Source organism: Microplitis mediator, chromosome 7, assembly GCF_029852145.1.
Source record: "Microplitis mediator isolate UGA2020A chromosome 7, iyMicMedi2.1, whole genome shotgun sequence".
NCBI lineage: Eukaryota > Metazoa > Arthropoda > Insecta > Hymenoptera > Braconidae > Microplitis > Microplitis mediator.
This window is the reverse complement of record NC_079975.1, coordinates 9,159,955-9,173,512: the sequence shown is the minus strand read 5'-3', so window position 1 is coordinate 9,173,512 and position 13,558 is coordinate 9,159,955. Positions and strand designations below refer to the sequence as shown.

At 31.7% G+C, this 13,558-nt stretch overlaps 1 pseudogene; it reads left to right on the top strand.

Annotated features, from left to right (window-relative positions):
• The first annotated feature begins 835 nt into the window (after positions 1-835).
• Positions 836-12,610, top strand: LOC130671871 (neprilysin-2-like; annotated as a pseudogene).
• Positions 12,611-13,558: the final 948 nt, after the last annotated feature.

Genomic DNA, 13,558 nt, shown 5'->3' with positions numbered 1-13,558 from the left:
GTCAGAATATCTTCATTGGACTCCAAAATATCGACATCTAATAAAATCTCGATTTCCCAACATTGAAGTGAAAACAATAACTTACTCTATAAGCAAATAAAAATTTCTTCGAAGAAGAATTTTTTAGTTAAAATTTTAAATTTTGGGAGTTGAAATTTTTTCTAGAAAATTCAAAATCTCTTTTCTATCAAATTTATGTTCTCTACTTTAATTTTTTATTTAACAAACAGAAAGCAACTCACACCCATTTTTGGTAAAATGTAAATTCTTTTATAATAAGTGTAATGTTTAAAAAAAGAGAAATTCCATTATTAGCAATCGAGTAAGCCCTTAATCATAGTTCTAGAAAAAATTGTTGTCGAATTTCTAATTAGAATTCACTTGTAAACCAAACTACCAAATGTACATCGAGCTGTCTTATTGATTACTATCTAAACTAATCTATACCGTTAAGAATAATGGTAAATGAAAATTGAAGAATTTCTCCTTGATAATTGTTTATGATTTCTTGAAATTATTTTTCCGAAGAGCTCGAAAACCTTACTGTGAAGGCTATTCTTATTGACATGAGAATAAATATTTGATAATTGATAGATTAAACTATCAAAGTCGTGACCAGGAAAACGTTTAGTGTTTTGTTTTACAAATGATAAGCGTAAAAATAAATAAATAATATAATCAAGTTTTCGAACTTACCTTGAAACAATCGAGTGTAATAATAGATTGAGCCGAATTCGTATCATATAAAGAAAAGAATTTTATCAAAAGTCTATCAAAAAGAATAACATCCTTGCGTATAAATTAGGTGAGATACACAAATAAGTTGTATTCAACGGCAGAATTTATTTAAGAGTACTTGTTTTAGGTTAAAGCGATTCTTAAAATGAAACTGTCCAGTTTTTTAGTAATGTTCATTTTTTCAACAATTCTGCCATCAAAAAGTGAACCTGAAGTAAGTATAAACATTTTGAAAATGCAATGTTCGATTGCTATATTAAAATATTAATGGTTTATAATTAAGGCATGTGTATTGGAATATTTTTTTTGGGATTGGATAACCAAAGGAAATAATAAAACTTCTACTACTAGTCCTACTATCATAAAAACAACTACTACTCCAAAAATTACTTCTCAGGAGGATGTAATAGCTAATGACGAACCTTCTCCAGCTTTTACTAGTAAGTTCTTTACTAAATATTATTGAAAATTTATCTCATAGATACACTTCATAAATTTACAACGATATCTTAAATTTTTAATCTATACCATCAATAACTTCTTCAATCTAGGTAATAAATATGTAAAATTTTGAAGATATTTTATATAATTTTATGAAGTTTCAGAAAATTTCAAAAAAATTTTTAAAAGTTCATAACAATAACTCCTTGGAATCTTAATAACAATTATACTGAAAAAAAATATTGCTATAGTAGCAATACTGTTAGGTTGTAGTAACCATCTAAAATTTCAAAAATCATTAGGTTGCTATTTTACCCATACAATGTTTTGTTAAATCAACTATCTATACAGATGGTTGCTACGGCAATACGTATCCCTATATTAACTATTTGGATTGCTATAATATTATATAGCTATATAGCAACCCTCCCGGGAAAAAAAAAATTATATATAATAAGATATAATCATATATTTATATATATTGTTATATAAATATACATCATTATGTTATTTTATATACATACATATATATATATATATATATATATATATATAATTGGTATTTTTAAATTTGATTTTTATCTCAAAAAATTGAATTCTTTGGCAATACTAAAATTCATCCAAGTCCTTTTAGGTTGAAAATTTTTTTAAGTTTTTTTCTAAACGAAATTGTTTCATGTATGTATGTGTCTATGTATGTATATTATGAGTGGTGGAAAATGTGAGCTATAACATAAATAGTACAATAACAGTAGTGTGCTTGGGGTATATGAGTATCAAATGAGGTTTATGAGTTTAATATGAGGTTCAGCTTAGTCGAGTTAGGTTTTTGAGTATGAAATGAGGGTCAGTATGAGGTTCATGAGTTTGAGATGAGGTTCAGTTTAGTCGCGTGAGGTTTCTGAGTATGAAATGAGGGTCAGTAAATTTCATTGAGGGCGAGATGAGACTCACTTTGCTCTTTTGAGGATCAAATGAGGGGCAAAACCCAAAAATAGTATGAAATGAGGGCTAAAATTTCGACTCGGGTAGCTTTAGGATTTAATTCATCATTTCAAACCTCATCTACTGTTGTGCAAATTCCAGATAACATTTGCTACTCACCATCATGTATTCATACCGGTAAGCAATCGTTAAAGCCATTTTTAGACAGTGCCCTCTACTTTTTTTAAATATTCAATGACTTTCAATTGTAATGACCGTTTTAAAATTTTGGTAACTAATTAAAAAAAAGTTGAAGCATTAATTGAAAGAAGGACAACGCAGTTACAATTTCGCCGAGACAGATTTTTAAAAGAATTATTTACAGTTGACATCAATTCGGAGTGAAACGAAATTTGGGAAATAAACCAGTAAAATCTTCATATTAAATTATAATTCGAATTTTCAAATTTTGTGGGCTAAAATTTATTTAACAAATTTCATTTAACTCCTAATTGATATCAACTGTGAATAATTCTTTTAAAAATCTGTATCTCGGCAAAATTGTTACTGCGTTTTCTTTCTTTCAATTTATGTTTTAATTTTTTTTAAATTAATTAATTAAATTTTCATTCTGCTAAAAGTTTAAGGTCACTGAATATTTTTCAAAAGTGGGGGTCACTGTCTAAGAATGACCTTAATTATAAAGTTGTAAAAAAAAAAAAATGGTCTGTAATAAAAAATAAAATTTTAGCCTCGAAGATCCTAAAAAATATGGATTCATCCGTCAACCCGTGTGATGATTTCTACAGATTCGCCTGCGGTGGTTTCCTAAAGTCAACTATCATACCTGATGACAAAGTCAGCGTAGATACATTCAGTATTATGAGTGATCAAATTTTAGAGCAATTGAAAATGAGCATTGAAGATCCGCGATTGATAGACATGCCTTATCCATTCAGGCTGGTAAAAACTCTCTACAAGAGTTGCATGAATGAAAGTTAGTATTTTTTTTTTTATAATGATTACCTTGAATTAAATTTATGGTAATGAAATTGTTATTTCCAGTTTTTATTGAAAAACAAGGACTTACTCCTTTGTTGAGTATCTTAAAAAAACTTGGAGGATGGCCGGTAATAGAAGGCGTTATGTGGAAAGATGATGAATTCAGCTGGATGGCATCTGACTTCAAATTCCGTGAAATGGGTTATTTTTTTAATTCTTTCATACAGTTTGGCGTTGTTGTTGATCTTAAAAACAGTACGAAGCGAGTTCTAGATGTGAGTTACAAAAAAACTCATATTTTTAAAAACAAAATTTAAGTTAATGAAAATTTAAAAAAAAAATGAGTTAAAGGCCGCTTATAAAATACGTTCGCACTTTTGGAGGAGAAGGGGGTGTCGCTTACTGTGACTTGATGTGGCAACCCGGGAAAAAATGATCAGGCCTGATCAGACATGAACAGGCATGAGTCTTCAGGCCTGATCAGACATGAAAAATGGCCATGCCTGACCAGGCCTGATCAGGCATGTTCAGATCTGATCAGGTATGTTCATGTCTGTTCATGCCCATCCGGGTAAAAAAATTATATATAAAAAATGGCCCTATATAATTATATATAATTATGTATAACTATATTCAATTATACATGTATATAATTATTGCTATAAAAATAAAAAAAATAAAAAATTCGGGCGTGTGCAGGATTTGAACCGTGGACCTTGCGCTCGAAAGTGTAACTCGCTACCCACTGACCTAAGAGATTTAGTTGAAATGTAAGTTTCGTATGAACTTCAAGTAATAAAAATCTTATACGTGATAGATTCTTGGTCAACAAAATTTTAGATCTATGAGCAGACATGAACAGCCATGAACAGACATAAACATATATGACCAGGCATGAACAGGCATGGATAGGTATGATCAGGCATGAGCGTATTTAACGCTTCAGACATGACCAGGCATGGACAGGTATGAACAGGCATGGACAGGTATGACCAGGCCTGAGCGTATTTAACGCTTCAGACATGACCAGGCATGGACATGCATGGACAGGTATGAACAGGCATGAACAGGCATGGACAGGTATGATCAGGCCTGAGCGTATTTAACGCTTCAGACATGACCAGGCATGGACATGCATGGACAGGTATGATCAGGCCTGAGCGTATTTAACGCTTCAGACATGACCAGGCATGGACAGGTATGAACAGGCATGATCAGGCATGGACAGGTATGACCAGGCCTGAGCGTATTTAACGCTTCAGACATGACCAGGCACGGACATGCATGGACAGGTATGAACAGGCATGACCAGGCATGGACAGGTATGATCAGGCCTGAGCGTATTTAACGCTTCAGACATGACCAGGCATGGACATGCATGGACAGGTATGAACAGGCATGAACAGGCATGGACAGGTATGATCAGGCCTGAGCGTATTTAACGCTTCAGACATGACCAGGCATGGACATGCATGGACAGGTATGATCAGGCCTGAGCGTATTTAACGCTTCAGACATGACCAGGCATGGACAGGTATGAACAGGCATGATCAGGCATGGACAGGTATGACCAGGCCTGAGCGTATTTAACGCTTCAGACATGACCAGGCACGGACATGCATGGACAGGTATGAACAGGCATGACCAGGCATGGACAGGTATGATCAGGCCTGAGCGTATTTAACGCTTCAGACATGACCAGGCATGGACATGCATGGACAGGTATGAACAGGCATGACCAGGCATGGACAGGTATGATCAGGCCTGAGCGTATTTAACGCTTCAGACATGACCAGGCATGGACAGGTATGACCAGGCCTGAGCGTATTTAACGCTTCAGACATGACCAGGCATGGACATGCATGGACAGGTATAAACAGGCATGACCAGGCATGGACAGACATGACCAGGCATGGACAGGTATGAACAGGCATGATCAGGCATGGACAGGTATGATCAGGCCTGAGCGTATTTAACGCTTCAGACATGAACAGGCATGGACAGGTATGATCAGGCCTGATCATGTCTAATTTCAGGCCTAATCATACATGAACAGGCATAGTCAGGTCTGATCATTTTTTCCTGGGAAGGGAGGTCAGGGGGTTTAAGGAATCGTGACGTTTGCAGCTCATCAAGCAATTTCACAAATGTTTCTCGTTCTTTTTAATTTTATTTTTTTGTTTCGATAAAAAATCATTTGTTTCATATTTGTAAGTATATAAATATCTCTATGTATATATTTCCGGCATAGTAAGAAAGAGTCTATCATTTGTGACGTAATATTTAGAGGGGGATCGCAAAAAAATGTAACAAAAGGGAAAGGGGACCTAAAAAAGTAAAATTTTGCGTGATGTATTATATGAGCGGCCCTTAACTATTCATGAAAAAATAATGAACTCTGTTACTTGACATCTAAATACTGTCTGCAATTTTGGGTAATAAGAAATCTCGTGACAAATTTTTACTATACTTATTGCACACCTCAAGCGCGAAAGAACTGAAGGTGCTTTATGATCGCTCTAAATTGTTTGACTCATTCACTCTCATTAAATTATCTCTAGACTTTTTCGGTTACACTAAAATTGGTCAAATTTAATACCAACACAAAGACAATTTATTAAAGAATAATTTCGACTCAATATTAAGTCGCTTAATTATTCCATTAATTAAATATAAATTATTTTAATCCCAGTGACACGAGTTGTCAATTGTCGTGTATAAAATTTAGTAAACCAAATAACTCTCGATAGACACAATTAATCGGCCTAACTTTTATTAACTTCCCGCTAAGAAAATTGAAAATTTTCAAATATTCGGGATGTTATTGGTTTTGGTCTGATTTGCAAAAACCGAATTGTTATCAGATTATGACGTTTTGGGGTCCTAGGAAGCAATCCTGACTAATTTCACGATGATGTCCGAGTGTATGTTATGTGTGTACGTGCGTACGTATGTAAATACCTGTATCTCTTGAACGGATGAACCGATTTTGATCTTTGAGGTGTCATTCGACGCGGCTTGTTAATATCTTGGAGCTGTAAAAATTTGAGCTTAATCGGTAGGGTGCGTTCGGAGATATTTCAAAAATAACTTTAATTTGCTGAATGGATTGATTCCAAAATCTATTCAGCTCTAAAACTTTATAAGCCGCGTCAAATGCCACCTCAACCATCAAAATCGGTTCATTCGGTCAAGTGAAACCGTTGACGAAAGAATTCAAAAAAAATTTTTTTTTTTGTTTTTTTTTCGAAATTTCTTAAAAACGACTGGATAAATCAATTTCAAAATTTGATCAGCTTGAGAAATTGATAAAACACGCTGATTGCCGCCTCAACCATCAAAATCGGTTAATTCGTTCGCGAGATATCGTTGATCAAAAAAATAGTGAAAAACGTTTTTTTTCGGATATCTACAAAAAAATTTAATCATTCGATTTCAAAATCTAATCAGCTCTAGAACTTAATAAACCACGTCGATTGCCACCTTAACCGCCTCAATCGGTCAATTCGTTTGAGAGATATCGTTGGAGAAAAAATGGTGAAAAACGATTTTTTTCGAAAACAACAGCATACAAAAGTATTTTCGAGCTCGAAGAGCTCGAAAATGAATTCACAATAATGTTTTCAAGGTCCTTGAGCTCGAAAACAGCGGGAAGTATTGGGGCTGGCCCGCAGGGTCAACTGATAGACCGATTTTTTTTTTATTACCTTTGTATTTTTTATCACAAGAACCCTATTGAAAATTATTGTCCAAATCCATTTAGTTTAATTGTAATTAATTAAAAACGTAAAACTGATTATTCACGAAAAGTTTAGCGGCCATTTTTATTTTTACTATTGTTATTATCACAAAAGTAAATTTTTTTTTTCTTTTTTTCTTCCCATCAACTACTGGCAGCAGCATTAGCGTAAAACAGTAGGAATGAAAGAAAAGAGCGACATCTACAACAAAAATGCGGGATATTTAGAAAAAGTTTAAATAAAAAAAAATCGATCTATCGGTTAACCCTGCGGACCAGCCCCAAAACTTCCCGCTGTTTTTGAGCTCGTTGAGCTCGAAAACTCTATTATAAATACATTTTCGAGCTCTTCGAGCTCGAGAATACTTTTGTATGCCATATTGTTTTCTAAAAAATCATTTTTTAGCATTTCTTTCTCCCACGAATCACGATATCTCGCGAATAACCGATTTTGATGGTTGAGGCGGCAATCGACGTGTTTTATCAATTTCTAAAGCTGATCAAATTTTAAAATTGATTTATTCAGTCGTTTTTGAGAAATTTCGAAAAAAACAAAAAAAAAATTTTTTTTGAATTCTTTCGTCAACGGTTTCTCTTGAACGAATGAACCGATTTTGATGGTTGAGGTGGTATTCGACGCGGCTTATAAAGTTTTAGAGCTGATTAGATTTTGGAATCAATCCATTCAGCAAATTAAAAGTTATCCAAATAAAACAATTTTGAAAAAATTTTATTTTTGAAATATCTCCGAACGCACACTACCGATTAAGCTTAAATTTTTACAGCTCCAAGATATTAACAAGCCGCGTCGAATGACACCTCAAAGATCAAAATCGGTTTATCCGTTCAAGGGATATGAATATTTACATACATACGTACGTACACACATACATACACTCGGACATCATCGTAAAATTAGTCAGGATAGCTTCCTAGGACCTCAAAACGTCAAAATCTGATAACAATTCAGTTTTTGCAAATCGGACCGAAACCACTAACTTCCCGAATTTTCGAAAATTTTCACTTTCCTTAGCGGAAAGTTCAAAAAATTTAACTGGAATTAAGAAATACAATAATCAAATTAATAATTTAAAAGTTGAATAAAAATTAATAATAAAAAAAAAATAAATAAAAGTAATGATTAAAAATAAAATGACCGATTGAGGTGTGCAATTTTGGATTTTCCAACGTTTTTTTTTTGTTATTGCAGTTAGATCAAGCTTCGCTTGGATTATCGCGAGAATACTTAACCAGAGGATTTGGTGACAAGAATGTAAAAGAATATTACCGGTACATGGTCGATATTGCAGTAATTCTCGGTGCTGATCGAGAACGCGCTAAAGAAGAACTAATGAAGTCTCTTAAATTTGAAATAAAACTTGCCAATGTAAAATTAAATGATAAATTTAACTTAATCAATTAATGATTAATAGTACGATGATGATATAAAAAGTTTTATTAACAATTTTAGATATCTTTGCCGGTTGAGAAACGACGTAATGCAACTTACTGTACAACCCGATGACAATAACAGAGTTATCAAATAAATATCCAAGTATCCCTTGGAAGGAATACTTCAACAGAATTCTCAAGCCTCATGTTCAAGTTGATGACAACGAAATAACTATCGTTACCGTTCCTAGTTTCATATCAGACTTCGAACAACTAATGAAATTAACACCAAAGAGGGTACAGGCTAATTATGTAATGTGGCGGGCCGTTGCTGCATCTGTGAGTTACTTGAATGATGAAATTCGCAAGAGAAAGCTTGAATATTCTACAGCTCTGAGTGGTAGAACAAAAAGAGAACCTCGATGGAAGGAGTGTGTTGACATCGTCTCCAGTACTTTATCAATAAGCGTTGGAGCTTTGTATGTAAGGGAATATTTTAACGAGGATGCCAAGAAAAATGCCGTGGAAATGGTTTCGGACATCCGTAATCAGTTCAATAAAATATTAAAAACAGTAAATAATTTATTATTTGTCCTTCTATTTATTCATCATAATTGATAGGATATTGCTAATTTAAATAATTTATAACAGGTTGACTGGATGGATGAAGAGACGAGAAAAAGTGCTCTGGAAAAAGCTGCATCCATGACAAGCCATATCGCGTATCCTGATGAGCTTTTGAATGACGCGAAATTGGAAGAATTCTATGGAAACCTAAAACTTGATGGCAATGCTTCTTATTTTGAAAATATGTTGAACTTGACATTATTTCGCATAGAATACTCATTTAGCCAATTAAGAAAACCGGTCAATAAGAGTGATTGGGTATCACACGGCCACTCAGCTGTTTTTAATGCATTTTATTACCCAACTGAAAACAGTATTCGTATGTATAATTAATTTATTATTCATCACATACATTATTAATAATTAATTATTTAAGAATAAATAATGAGGTGCTTACGGTAAAAAATTTGCGGAGTGAACGCGGAGTAAATGACTTTTTATTTATTCAATCCCCTTCGGAGAATATAAAGTATTAAAAATATTACTAATACATAGTGAGCTTAGGTCTTTGATATTTAGATATTTGTATTGAGTACAAAATTGATTACGAGCTCTCTTTCCATATATTCATGTGAAATGATTATTAAAAATTATAAGCACCCGACAATAAAACTTTTGCAAATATAATTTTCCTGAGTCACAACCTGTCGTGTGATTTACTTCGATCATACCACGAGATAACATTTCATATTGTAGCGGAATATCACTAGTAACACGTGTTTGAGCAAGATTCTGGAGTAAGTATCTTGAGCAACACCACTAGCTGCTAGTGTTTTCTTCTATGTTTGTGTCTTTCGCAAGATCGTGTATCAAGAAACCTATGTCAAGATTTGTATATGTAATGCTCATGGAATCGTACGCAAGAATATTAAAGATATCTTGAACACGGTGCAATGAAGAGTGTCTGATGTATTTCTTGCACCAGTAACTTACAGTATATGTACTTATGCATGTCTTGCTCAAGATCTGCTCAAGGCTCGAGATCAAATTTGAGCCTTGAGCAGATCTTGAGCAAGCAATGCGCAACTATTTTCAACTATAGTCTTCCTCCAGAATTAAGTTATAATCTGGCACGAATTTCTTGGGTAAGGCTTGCACTAGGCTTACAATTTAAATCTGGTCACAAGTATTTGCAGCAAGACACATACGTGGAAAAAGACACTAGCACCTATCGATCTTGAAAGCAGACCTGCTCAAGAATTGAAAAAGATTGTTATGTGGGATAGAATATTCCCATAAAAACTATGTCACTATAGCCATTCAATAATATATTATTTTCACTATGTATTTTATAATTGAAATTACAATTTACCGAGTTACTAAAACATTTTATATATTGAAAATATAATATTTCAAGTTTAATTATTAATATCTCAATCAATTATTAATTGAAATGATTATATTTTTAATTAACAGCTCCCTGATTAAAAAAAATGATTAAAAAGTATTTAAAATGATTTGTTTTTTAATCATTTTAAATACTTTTTAATCCTTCAAATCATTTCTAATCCTGTCTCTTATGGACATTTAACGTGTGAAATCATTTTTAATCATTTTTTTTAATCAGAGCTGTTTCTAATATTAAATATAAATTTATTTAAGTATTAAAACTCTGGACCGGAGTGAATGTGGACTGTAATAAAATCCCCGTCACTCCCAAATCACTCCGCTCATAAAAATTCTCTATTCACTTCTTATACGGAGTGATTTTATTTTAAACTCCAAAACTCTGAGTGAGAGAGTAAATTCGAATTGAAATAAAATCCATATTCACTCCGGATTTTTTACAGTGTATTGAGTTTCTTATTTATTTTGAGTAGAATTGCCTGCTGGAATTCTTCAAGGTGCATTCTTTAGTAATGACCGTCCGAGATACATGAATTATGGTGCTATTGGATTCATAATTGGTCATGAAATCACTCACGGCTTTGATGATCTAGGAAGGCAGTTAGATAAAGATGGAAATCTAGTCGATTGGTGGGCACCGTCAACCAAAGAAAAATACTTAGAGAAGGCTGAATGTATAATTAATCAGTACCGCAATTATACCGTAAAAAAAGTTGGAAAGAAAGTGAGAAAATAAATAATTCACTTTAGTACTCTCTAAACATGAATTAGTGGAAATTTCATTAATTACGATAGTGAAGCATTATTCACTTCATAATCAGTGTATTTAAATAACAAATTAGTGAATTCTCACTAATGAACTTAGTACTATAATTTTTACTAGCAAATTAGCGATTTTCACTACTGAACTAGCGATATTTTCATAATTTCTACAAGTGAAACTGTTATTTACTTCTTAATTTATGAATTTCACAATTTCACTAGTAACTTTAACTAGCAAATAATTAAATATTTTACTAGATATAAATATAATTAATAATTATGGTGCTATTTTTAAAAATTTGAAAAAAAAACTTTCAAAATAATAAAAAATAGAAGTACAGAACAATAATATATTTATATGAAGAGTACGTCAATCATAACATGACGGATTTTTTATTTCTTCATCAGTTATTGTTTGGTATCATAACGAATATACTATTTACACTCACGCGATCACATGCGTAGGTCAACGCAGTGGATAGCATCAAAGACTCTGAATCGGAAGGATACAGGTTCGAGCCCAGCAGTCACCGGGATTTTTCCATCAATCAAAATCATGTATACTTCCTCTAAGTAATGATTCTAATACATTAATCACATTTCGGATCTAATTACAAGTGTCTTATATTTTTTTTCGCAATATAATATTTTTTTGCACCGATGAAATCAGTGGATTCCCATATTCACTTTTCAATTTAGTGGATTCTCATATCCACTTATCAAATCAATGAATTCCAATATTCACATATTCATTTAGTGAATATTCACTAATTCTGCGTGGTACGATTGTAGCATTGACAATTAGTGAATATTCACTTGAAATTAGTGAAAAATCACTAATTCATATTTAGAGAGTATAAAAATTACGTCTTTTATAATGATTGTTGTTTATTTTATGTTGTTTTTTTTTGTTAGCTGAATGGTATTAATACTCAAGGTGAAAATATTGCTGACAATGGAGGTATAAAGGAAGCATATTTGGCGTATAAAGATTGGGCTGATCGACACAAACCAGAACCAACACTTCCTGGACTTTCTTTTACGCCGAGACAAATGTTTTGGATCAGTGCTGCCAACATCTGGTGCTCTGTAATTCGGCCTGGAGTATTAAAATCACGTATTAGGACTAGATTCCACAGTCCAGATGAATTCCGTATTCTTGGACCACTTTCTAATATGCCAGAATTCGCTGAAGATTTCCAATGCCCCCTAGAATCAAGGATGAATCCTAAACACAAGTGTGCCGTGTGGTAATATTTTTAATCAGAAAAAATTCAATTATTTTTTCACCATATAGATTTTTGTTGTTATATTAAGATTATAGTGACTGTTAAATATACGAAATAATTAATTATCATCACTATATTTAAAAAAAAAGGTTTTGATAAAAATATTTAAAATATTTGCAGAGTTTACAATATTTTTTTTTTTTTTATAATATTTTAGAATGCAAATATTTTTATGCTGTCAGAATTTTTAATGTAAAAAAAAAAAAAACAAAAAAAAATTTCGATGTATAAAACTCTTATTTTTAGATTTTTCAAAATGTACATGAAAATTTTATACACTGAGGATAAATGCATGGTTTTATATTGCTCAGTAACCAGTGATTTTTTTTTTTTTTTTTTGTATGAAAATTTCACGTAAACGTCATGTAATTATTGATAATACTTCTATGAATAATAAATGTAGAGTATCAAATTCGAAATGATAAATTTCAAGCACGTCTTCCGACTAAACCTCACCAGGAAAAAAATAAACCTTAGTAGATATACTTTTTTTGATATCATATAATTTTTATAGTACAAAATATAACTCAAAATTAAAAATAATTAATCCCTATAAATAAATATTTATTATTCGGAAAAAAATCCGAATTTACTTATTTTATAATAGACATTTAAAAAGTGTAGTGGTAAAAAATTAGTTTTTGTATAAATACAATTTTTTTATTCTATAAAAACTATTAAATATTTGAATATATTTATACAAAAACTTAAAAATCCTTATCTTTGCGATGAATTTATTTAATTCATGGTTATAAAATTTGTCATCTCGGATCTTAAAACTCAACTAAAGTCACAATAAAAAAGATACTTTATAGTTATTATGACGATTGCGATAAAAATGTTGAAATTTTTATAAAATTTAGGATTAAGTTACCAAAAATTATAAAAAATAAATAATTATAATGTTATTAAATAGTAATGAATAAATATTAATTGTTTAAATTTGTCTATACAAATTTTTCGTTAATTGTTAAGTACTTAGGGGAGGGAGAGGCAAAAGGGGGTACTTAAGGAAATACCAAGTTTTCGAGGACTCAAATACGCTAAATCTTTTTTTTTTTAATGATATTCAAAGTAAATAGAAGAAATTTTCAGTTACCGTTGAAAAAAAAAATTTTTCATTTCTGCGGGCAAAGTGGGGTACCCCCTAAATAAGGTACAAAACAAAAATTTCTAGATTATAAATGAATTCGATTAAGTTTAATTTTTTTGTAAGTAATTTACATGAAGAAAAATTATATTTTACATGTTTATTGGAGACAAAAGAAGAAAACAAATTTTTAACAGTTTTTATCAT